This window comes from Chiloscyllium punctatum, chromosome 28 (genome assembly GCF_047496795.1).
Source record: "Chiloscyllium punctatum isolate Juve2018m chromosome 28, sChiPun1.3, whole genome shotgun sequence".
Classification (NCBI taxonomy): domain Eukaryota; kingdom Metazoa; phylum Chordata; class Chondrichthyes; order Orectolobiformes; family Hemiscylliidae; genus Chiloscyllium; species Chiloscyllium punctatum.
In genome coordinates this window covers 41,230,576-41,241,931 of record NC_092766.1, presented here as the reverse complement: position 1 = coordinate 41,241,931, position 11,356 = coordinate 41,230,576, and the positions used below count along the sequence as shown (strand labels likewise).

At 45.5% G+C, this 11,356-nt stretch overlaps 1 long non-coding RNA gene across 1 annotated transcript in view; it reads left to right on the top strand.

The window, feature by feature from the left end:
- The first annotated feature begins 2,692 nt into the window (after positions 1–2,692).
- The window catches only part of LOC140453848 (uncharacterized), a 24,257-nt gene continuing 15,593 nt past the window's right edge, over positions 2,693–11,356 (top strand). Inside the window, exons 1-2 of the long non-coding RNA XR_011952505.1 lie at positions 2,693–2,728; positions 3,706–3,821. This is a non-coding gene — a long non-coding RNA (uncharacterized lncRNA). The remainder of the gene's footprint in view (positions 2,729–3,705; positions 3,822–11,356) is intronic.

The window sequence follows — 11,356 nt, the reverse complement described above, 5'->3', positions numbered from 1 at the left end:
AGGTATTGCGTGTCCTTCAGCGGTATGTCCCTGTCAGACAGGCGGAAGTGATAAGGTAAAGGAACCTTGGTTTACTGCGGAAACTGCATCTCTTGTTACGAAGAAGAAGGAGGCTTAGGTGTTGATGAGGCAAGATGGTTCAGATGAGGCGATGGAGAATTAAGATCAGCTAAGAAGGATTTAAAGAGAGAGTTAAAAAGAGCAAAGAGAGGACACGAGCAGTCTTTAACAAATAGAATAAAAGACAACCCTAAAGCTTTGTATAGGTATGTGAGGAATAAAAAGATGATTAGGGTAGGAATAGGGCCAATCACAGACAGAATGGGAAGATGAGTGTTGACCCTGTGGAGATTGGAGAGATGCTAAATGAACATTTCTCATCAGTTTTCACTCAGGAAAAGGAGAATATTGTGGAGGAGGAGAATGAAGTATGAGATATTAGACTAGAAATTATTAAGGTTAGTTACGAACACGTGTTATCAATGCTGGAAGGAGTGAAAATACACAAGTCCCCTGGGCTGGATGGGAATTATCCGAGGATTCTCTGGGAAGCTAGGGAGAAGGTAGCATAGCCTTTGGCTTGGATATTTGAGTTGCCATTGTCTGCAGATTTGGTACCAGAGCACTGGAAGATTGCAAATGTTGTGCCCTTGTTCAAGAAGGGCAGTAGAGAGCCTTACTTCTTTTGTAGGAAATGTTTAGGAAAGGATTATAAGAGATAAGATTTATAATCATCTGGCAAACATCAATTTGATTTCAGATAGTCAACTTGGCTTTGTCAAGGGCAGGTCATGTCTCACAAACCTCATTGAGTTTTTTGAGAAGGTCACCAAGCATGTAGATGAGGGTAGGGCATTTGACATGGTATACATGGACAAAAGTAAAGCCTTTGACAAGGTTCCACATGGTAGGCTGTTGGAAAAAATGCAGAGCCATAGAATTGAGGGTGATTTAGCAGTTTCGATTAGAAACTTGTTTTCTGAAAGAAGGCAGCGAGTGGTGGTTGATGTAAAATATTCAGCCTGGATTCCAGTTACTAGTCACGTGTCACCAGGATCTATTTTGGAACCACTGCAGGTATAGGTGAATGGATTAGGAAATTTGCAGATGACACTAAAGTCAGTGTAGTAGTGGACAGTGTGGAAGAATGTTACAGGTTGCAAGGGGACTTGGATAAACTGCAGAATTGGGCTGAGAGGTGGCAAATAGAGTTCAATGCAACTAAATGTGAGGTGATGCACTTTGAGAAGAATAACAGGAAGGCTGAATACTGGGTCAATGGAAAGATTCTTGGTAGTGTGGTGTGCAGAGGGATCTTTGAGTCCATGTACATAGATCCCTGAAAGTTGCCACCCAGGTTGATAGTGCTGTTAAGAAGGCAAACGGTGTGTTAGGTTTCATTCGTGGAGGGATTGAGTTCCGAAGTTGATATACCATACTGCAACTCTACAAAAAACTGGTGCAGTCACACTTGGAATATTGTGTTCAATATTCCTCTAGCTTATCTCTCCATGCTTCAGGCTCTCTGCCTTTATATCTGATGAAGGGCTTTTGCCCGAAACGTCGATTTTACTGCTCCTCGGATGCTGCCTGAACTGCGGTGCTCTTCCAGTACCTCTAATCCAGAATCTGTACCCCACCACATCACTTTGCCCCACAATCGTGGTATCTGGTTGTACAGAAGGAGGAGTGGCACAGTCTGTACTGAGATGCACTGGGGCCCTGAAACACATGGTAAAGACTGAAATCACCAGAGCATTGAGAGCCCCACCACATTGTTTGCATGTTCTATTGTTTATACACTGTTCCTGCCTTCCCTTGTTTTTTCTTAATCAAGTTGTTATTATACACACCTGCACAAGCTGTGAAATGAACTCAGCCCTCTCAATCCAAGATTCAGGATATTTTCACCACATCACAAGGCATCGACTCTAACCTCCCCTGTCCCTTAGCCTACTGAGTCGCGCCTGAATCAACTCCGCAATTGGGAGGAAGGGGCGGAACAGGAGGACCGAGCAGCAGCCGGTCGTCTAACCAGAGTGAGTGAGGAGCGCGGCCAAAGCATTCTCGGGAGTGAACGCTTCAGGATTGGTCAGAAAGCAAACTATTTTGCAGGATTGATCATTCTCACTACATAGTGGAGCATTCAACCTTTCTCATGAATCAATGTGAGATTTTTACAAAATAGTTGAGATGTAAATCTGATAACGTACATTAGGGAGATTTAAACAATCCTTGGATAAACACATGGGTGATTTTGCAAAAGTTTAGGGGGACGAGCTGAGAATATTTCACAGGTCGGCGTGAATAATTCACAGGTCGGTTTACACAATGCGAGTAAGAAACTTATTTTCAAACTCCCAGAACGATTGGTAATTTACATACCTGGCTAGTATGGTGAAGTTGGACCGAACAATCTATTTGCATACTAATGATCTCAATGACTGTAACTCGACAGAGCAACTGTTAATGACTAAAATTTCACCCATGATCCTGTGCAGATATGAATATTCTCTATCAACTCACCGATACTCTCAGACGCACGCGCGGTTTGGATTCTATGTGGAGCATGCGCAGTGTCACATTGATCAGGACACCGAGAGAGCGACATGGAGCTGCTTTCTCCGGCAGCGGTTGCGATCGGCTTCAGAGAGTCGCGCTCAGAGCCGGTGTGTGGGAGCGTCGCTGGGAAAAAGGAGCGAAGAGATTTCACAATTCCTGGATACAGGTTAAAAATAACTCTAAAAAGGCCCTCCAGGCCCGGGTAAGGAGGCGGCGGTCTCTGATCAGGGAAGCGGCCCAGGGTCACGGCCGCCATTTGTTTGAGGGAAGAGGGAGCGCGGGCCTGAGGGCCGCCATGTTGAGAAGGTCAAGGTGCAGGAAGGCGGGGCTCTCGGGGTCTGTAGAACAATCAGAGGAAAGGGAAGCCCCATTGTTATTGATTAATCCCACGAACACAGCTTCACTGGGCGGTCCTGCAGGAATATCCTCTCTCAGTCCTGCTGGGATGTTTCACCCAATCAGAACCAGCAGCTCTCCTCCTCTCTCAGCTCCCCTTCTGTCCTTCCTGCAGCATCTGTCCCCTGGAACATTGAGCTGCCTGTCCTGTCCCTCCCTCAGCTGTTGTTTCTGTAATACCTGTGATATCCCAGTCCCACCTTAGATTACTTCACTAAAGACAGGAATGCACCCGATGGATTTTTCTTAACATCAGCAATTGTTTAATACTCATTTACACGTTTTTAATTACATTGTTTTTGAAGCATTTACTTCACATTCAATCATTTGCAATGGTGGGATTTGAACCTATGTCCAGAGAACACTTGCTGAGTTTCTGGATAAATTGTCACACAATAATGCCTCTAGGCCATCACTTCGCCTGCTCACAGTTTGTATATCCCAGTGCAACATGAATTAAAACTCTTTTTTCCAGCACAATTGTTTGACCCGGCATTCTGATGATGTGACTCAGTAACTTTCCATGTGGTATCCCTCACTGTGTGGGTCTAATTGCTGCCTCTGTCAGCGTCTCTCACTCTTGAAGCTACTCCAGATCATGAGCCAACAGAATTCTCCACTCCAGAGAGATGAGGCAACACAGGTCAGGATTTTCCAGATCTCTGTGGGCTCAGTGCCATTCTATATGTGTAACCCTCAAAGCATTCGTCTAATTGCCCATTCTGCCTATTTCTGTGTCCTCTACAGGTAATCATGAAGTTCCAGACTCAATAGACTTGCCAACTGCTGGTTGGGATGATGGTTGGTCAGCCAGAAAGACAAAGTCAGGGAGGTCGGGAGTCTTCAATAAATCCTGCTGCCAGGTAAGATCATTCCAGTGCACAGAGCAGAAAGTAATAATCACCACGCCTGCTGCAAGTTTTGTTGCAATGAGACAGCATCGGGAGTTCCCAGTTATCAGTCCAGGCTTGTGCTTTCTTAGGGAGCATCAGAACAACTGAGGGGAAAGCAGGCCTCCCACGAGAGGGTGGTAATGCAGCCTGGGATCTTTCTGTTCCCTATTCCCTCTCCAACATTGTATCTATGGCTTGTATTGAGGACCAGTGTCTTCAATCATTCTAACTCCTATAACAGTTCCTATCTCTGTCATCTCCTCCCCTCTCACCAATTATTTCACATATTTGAAACCTCCAGTCCAGATGACCATCTGTATCGCTGTAACTTGCTTCAGTCTCTACAACATGCCTTGTCTCGATAGTCTCCTCCTCCAACAACTGGGACATCGGGTCTGTTTCTGTGCGGCATGACTCTTCGGCCGAGATTTCCTAAATGGAATGAGTTGCATTTGCCTGTGTTTGTCTCATATCCCTTCAAACCTTCTCCTCTCCATGTACCTGCCCGAGTGTCTTTTCCATGTTGTAATTGTACTTGTTTTTACCATTTCCTCTGGCAGTCCATTCCGTCTATGCACCATCCTCTGTGGATAATGTTGCCCCTCAGCTCCCTCTTTAAATCCTTGCTGTCTCACGTCACGTTTATGCCTCTATCTTTGGACTCACCTACCCTTGGCAATTCACCTTACTTAGACCATACATGGTTTCATAAACTTGTATAAGGTCACCCCGTGGCCTCCTCTGCCCAGGAAAAATATTGACGACAGAGTTACCAATATCTCCAACTCATGTACTCAATGCTCTCACCAATGCTCTCACAAGTGTGCCAATTGCCGCTTTCAACACCCTGTCGCCCTGTGATGCCAGTCAAAGGAACAATGTAACTGCACCCCTTGGTCTCTCTCTTTTCTACAACACTGTTCAGGGCCCAACCATTACCCGTGTTAGTCCTCCTTGGTTTGTCTGAACTAAATCCAACAACTGAATTAAACTCCATCTTTCATTCCTTGGCCCCTTCGTCTATCATTTTGGTCACATCTTGAGCAAACTCCAGTCAAGTTTGTGGGACATGTTTTCCCATGCACAAAGCCATGCTGGCTGTCCGTAATCAGGCCTTATCTTTCCAAATGCATGTAAGGCCTACCTCTCAGAATGACCTCCAACAACTGACCCACCCTGATGTCTCGCTCATCAGTCTGTAGTTCCCTGGCTTTCTCTTGCAGCCTTTCTTAATTAATGACACAACATTATAATCATAGTTGGAGGCATACCGCACTCCGCACTGTTCATTTAACGCTAACCATACTCTAAAACAGATCTCATCTCACCTGCCTGTTTCTGGATCATATCCCTTCCAACTGTTCCTATTCCTGTACTAATCTAAATGTCTGTTAAACATTGTAATTGTCCCCAGGTTCTTGGGAAGTTCATTTCACACACAACCCACCCTCTGTGTAACAATGTGCCTCTCAAGTCTTTTTTTTTAAATGTCTCTCCTCTAAACTTAAAAATGTAGTGCCTTGTCTTGAAACTCCCCTGTCCATGGGAAAATACAACTCCCATTAACTCTATCTATCCCCCTCATGATTTTATAAACTTCTATGAGGTCATCTGTCAACATTCAGGTTTCAGTGAAAAATACCAACCTATTCAGCCTTTCTTTATACTGAAGCCTTTCGTACCCAGCCACATCCCAGTAAATCTCCTCCCAACCCTTTCCAACTTAATAATATCCTTCCTATAACTGGGCGACCAGAACTGGACACAGTATTCCAGAAGAGGACTCACCAATGGCCTGTATAATCTCAATGCGACTTCCCAACTCCTATATCCAAAGGACTGAGCAATGAAAGCAAGTGAGGCAAGCACCTTTTTTTAAACTATCCTGTCTCTCCATGTTACAAACTTCAAAGAATTATGTAGCTGAACCCTGAGGTCCCTCTGTTCTACAACACTGCTGAAGGTCTTGCCATTAATTGTATAAGCCCTACCCGGGTTTGTTGTACAAAATGCATTACCTCGCATTTATTCAGATTGAACTCCATCGACAGTTTTTCAGCCATTCACACCTTTCATCAGGATCCCTTTGTAATCCCAGAAAACCTTCTTCACTGTCCACAATGCCACCCTCCAGTCTAACAGCCTATCACACATAGCTCTCTATGATACAAATATCTCTGTTAGGGGCCCTACAATTTCTTCACCAGCTTCCCACAATGTCCTGAGATCCATTTGATCAGGTCCTGGGGATTTATCTACCTTTGTGTTTTAAAACCTCCAGCACCTCCTTTTCTATAATGTGGACTCATTTCAAGACGTTGAGTCATAGAGATGTACAGCACAGAAACAGGCCCTTCGGACCAACTCCTGCATGACGTTTCTCGTCACATTTGCCACAATTTTGCCAATATCCCTCTGAACCCTTGCTATTCATACACCCATCCACATGCCTTTTAAATGTATTTCTATCAGCCTCCACTATTTGCTCTGGCAGCTTATTCCATCCACTCTGCGGGAGCCAGTTATTCTTGAGGTTTCTTTGAAAGTTTCCCTCGCCTGGGGAAATGACCTTGTCTATTGACCCTGTCGATGCCCATCATGATTTTAAACACCTTTTATCAGGTAACTCCTCAGCTTCCCATGTTCAAGTGAAAACAGCCCCAGCCTATTCAGGCTTTTCCCTGAAGCACAAACCCTCCAAACCTGGCAACATCTTTGGTCATTTCTTCTGAACACTTTCATGTTCCACAACATCCTTCCGATGGCAGTGAGACCATAATTGCACACATTATTCCAATAGTGGTCAGGCCAAACACTGTTTAGTTCCTTGAGCGCCCCAGTCTTTATCCACACTAAGTTCCAAAGTGAAATATTTGTTTTGGATCTTGTAGTTTCACACATTGTTGCCTTCATTGATTATTAAGGAGACCGGGTTTGTCCCGAGCTCTTCTTTTGCTCTTAATACACTTGTAAAGTCTCTTTGGATTCTCCTTAACTTTCTCTGCCAACGCTATCTCGTGTCCCCTTTTTACATTCCTGATTTCTATCCTAAGTGTATTTCTACAGCCCCAATGCTCCTGAAGGGATTCCCTTCAGGAGAATCAGTTATATCAGTTATATCTGACATGTGACCCCCTTTTTCTTGACCACAGCCTCGAAACTCAGCCAGTGTTTCCTAATTCAGTCAGCATTCAGCTGCACACTAACAAGAACACACTGGCGCTGAACGCTCCTTTTATCTCGATTTTAAAATATTCCTACTTGCCAGATTTCCCTTTATCTGCAAATACTCTCCACTGATCTACTTTAAAAATTCCTGTCTAATACTATCTTGCTCCATTGAATAACTTTAACTTGTGGACCAGGCCTGTCCTTTTCCATCGCTATTTTCAAACTAATACAATTGTGGTAACTTTCCAAAGTGCTCCCCCACTAACACCTCAGTCCCGTTCCCTACCTTGGGGAGGTCAGGTTTGGCCCCATTCTCCAGTTGGGCCACTTACATAATGACTGGGAGTTTTCGGAACACACTTAACAAATTCCTTCTAACCAAATGCTTAACTTAGTAACAATCCCAGTCCAGGTTTGGAACGGTTAAGATCCCCTATCATTACAACCCTATTATTCTAAGAGATGTCTGAAATCTCCTGACATATTTGCTCCTTCATCTCCGTTTGCCTATCGCTGTAGTCTGACCGTAGAAAACTAATGACCAATTTTTATTTCTCAGTTCCACTAATATCATTTAACTGGGTGATCCTACATGAATCCTCCCTCTAGTTACTGCTGGGATGTTTCACCCAATCAAACCCACCAGGTCTCCTCCTGTTTTGCCTCCTGTTCTCTCCTTCCTGTAGCATCTGTCTCTGGAACATTGAGCTGCTGGTCCTGTTGCTCCCTCAGCTGTGTTTCTGTAATATCTATGGGATCCCAATCCCATGTTCCCATCCATGCTCTGGGTTCATCTAACTTATCTGTTTGGCCTTTTGCATTGAAATAACTGCAGTTTAATCCACCACTTTTCCATAATTGTCTGCTATGTTCTTGCCTGCCTTGTCCACTTATATTCCTCTGTTGAACCTATTTACCAGCCTCAACTTTCTTTCTGGCCTTATGACTCTTTGGGGTCACACAGCCCTGCCAGACAAGTTTAAATCCTCTCGAGCAGCTCCAGCAACATTCCCCACCAGGATGTGGGTCCCCCTCCTGTTCCCAGTTCAGGTGTATTCCCCACCCTGTCTACCTGTGCTGACACCTTCAGACATCCAGGGACTTGCCCACCAATGTCCCTGTATTCCTCAGTACTCCAGGAGGACCTAACATTCATGATGTATATCATTCATTTATTAGACTTCCCACAGTGCATTACCTCACAGTGACCAGAAGTAAACTCTGTCTGCCATTACTCTGCTCAGTTTATCATCTGATCGATATCAGACTGCAGCCTGAGTCCATCCCCCTCACTGTGGACAACACCCTCACCTTTCATGTTATCGGCAAACCTACTAATGTTATCGTCTGCTTTCACATCCGAGTGATTAATGTCCATAATGAACAGCAATGGCTCCTGCACAGATCCCTGTGGTACATCCGCTGGGCAAAAGCTTTCAGTCACAAAACCAACCCTCCACCATGTGTGGAGCCAATTTACCAACTGACCTTGGATCCCATGGGATCTTCCCTTTTGGACCAGCCTTCCGTGTGGGACCTTGTCAAAGACCTGAATGAACTCCATATAAACCATATCATCTGCACGGCCCTCATCAATATCAGAGGACAGTCGTCTAACAAATCCATACAGACAATCCCTAATGAAATTGCGGGGGGAATCCGTTTTTGGTGGATACATTCTTCCTCTTTTTGCAGTTCTGGTGTACTGCAGTGTGTTGTGGCCCTTTTGAACAGTGTCTTGATGCAACTTCTTTTGTGTGTGTTGAGGTGGTTGCTTTCATAGATCAGGACTTGGTCTGTGTGTGTTGCTTTCCTGTATACCTTTGTGGTGAATTCTCCATTCGGTGTTCTCTGTACCGTCACGTCTAGGAATGGGAGTTGGTTGCCCTTTTCTTACTCTCTTGTGAATCGGATTGCGGTGAGTGTGGCGTTGATGATCCGGTGTGTGTTCTCTATTTCTGTGTTTTTAATGATTACAAAGGTGTCCTCCACATATCTGACCCCGAGTTTGGGTTGAATTTGCAGTAAGACTGTTTGTTCTAATCTTTGCATTACCACTTCTGCTATGAGTCCAGAGATGGGTGAGTCCATGGGTGTGCCGTTGATTTGTTCATATATTTGGTTGTTGAATGTGAAGTGTGTTGTGAGGCACAGGTCCAGTAGTTTGAGTATGCCGTCTTTGTTGATAGGTTCAACGTCCTGTTGTCTGTTCTGTATGTCCAGCAGGTTGGCTATTGTTTCTCTGGCTAGGGTTTTGTCGATAGAGGTGAACAGTGCCATTACATCAAATGAGACCATAGTTTCTACCTTGTCTATGTGTATATTTCTGATGATGTCCAAGAATTCCTGTGTTGACTGTACAGAGTGTCTGGATCCGCTGATCAGGTGTTTCAGTTTCTGCTGTAGTTCTTTAGCCAGTTTGTGTAATGGTGTCCCTGGTAGTGATACTATGGGTCTGAGTGGGATGTCTGGTTTGTGAACTTTAGGTAGTCCATAGAATCTGGGGGTGTTGTTGATTTCAGTTTTCATTCCCTGTCGGTCAAACCTGGTTATCTGTCCGTTTTTTATTGTAGGTATCTCAGTGTGTTGTTTATCCTATTGGTGAGCTGCGGGGTGGGGTCAAACTCCACGCAATTTCATCCACAGATGCCTCAGGGAAAGACAACGGAATGAAGACATGCCACGACCCAAAGGACTAGCCACACTACCATACATCAGGAACATTTCCGAACTGACAGCCAGACTACTGCGACCACTAGGACTCATAACAGCACACAAACCAACAGCCATTCTCAGACAACAACTCACCAGGACGATGGACCTGACACCCAGCATGAGCAAAACCAATGTAGTGTACAAAATCCCATGCAAGGACTGCACAAAACACTACATAGGACAAACAGGAAGACAGCTAACGATCCGCACCCATGAACACCAAACTGGCCACGAAACGACACGACCAGCTATCCTTAGTAGCCACACATGCAGATGACAAGCAACGTGAGTTCGACTGGGACAACACTACTATTATAGAACAAGCCAAACAGAGAACATCCAGGGAATTCCTCGAGGCATGGCACTCATCCACAGATTCAATCTATAAGCACATCGACCTGGACCCAATATACTGGCCACTGCAGCGGACAGCTGGATATGACAACCGCAAGCGGCAGATACAAATCACTATAAATCCCGGAGGAAAGATCACAGAAGCGCTTCACAGGAGGCTCCCAAGCACTGAGGATGTCACCTAGACAGGGGACGAAACGTCTGCAACACAAATTCCCAACTCGGCGAATAGAACCACAACAACGAGCACCCGTGCTACAAATCTTCTCCCAAACTTTGAAGCCCTTTAGACTCTACTAAGCTCAGTCATGAACAAGCCACCATCTCTCTATTTCCTTTGCCTTGTTCAGTGTCTGCAACTTTCGCTGTATCTTCCAGTTAAGTTCTTTAGATACTGCAGGTCTGCCTAGCTCCCCAGATAACCTGTTTCATCCCCTACAGCTCCCTCAATCACTGTAACACCCTCTGCTCTGTCTAATCCTCCCCTTTCCCACTGTCTTCCAGGCACAACGGCGATCCTGTAAGAGAGCAGTGTGGAATGGGATGTTATAAATCTCAGCTGAGGCTTGAGGCCTACCATTACCTGGGAATCACAAGGGGAGAGAAGCTGAGAGAGAGCAGCACAAAGTGGGAGAATATAAATCAGCAGCGAGGGTCAAGGCCGACTGGGACTTGGCGTTGGATATAAAGCAGAGCAGGAGGCTCGAAATCAGCACTGAGTCACAGAGGGAGTGACCGTGTGAGGGAGCAACTTGGAGCAGGAGCTTGAGGCTGACTCACACCTGGGAGAATATAAATCAGCCCTGAGGATCGAGGCCTAGTTGTACCTGGGAGTCACAGAGACGCTGACACTGTGAGGGCGCAGACTGGAGTGAGAGCTGGATAATGACATGTCCGAGGAGACACATCACTGTGTGTGCACGTGTCCCTCCATTGTTCTGTGTTTGTGTGTGTATGCGTGCGTATCCCCTTCCCTCGCTGTGTGTGTGTAACTCTCCTCACTTGTGTGTTTGTACCTCCCTTGCTGTGTGTGAGCATATCCCTCCCTCACTGTGTGTGTGCATGTCCCTCCCTCGCTCTGTGTTTTTGTTTGTGTGTGCGTATGTCTGTGTGTCACCATCCCTCACTTTGTGTGTGTGTGTCCCCTCTCGCTTTCTGAGCAATGTCCCACCCTCGCTGTGTCTGCGTGTCTCAACCTTCTTGTGTGTGTGCGTGTCCAACCCTCGCTGTGTGTGTGTGCGTGTGCCCCTCTTGCAGTGTGTGAG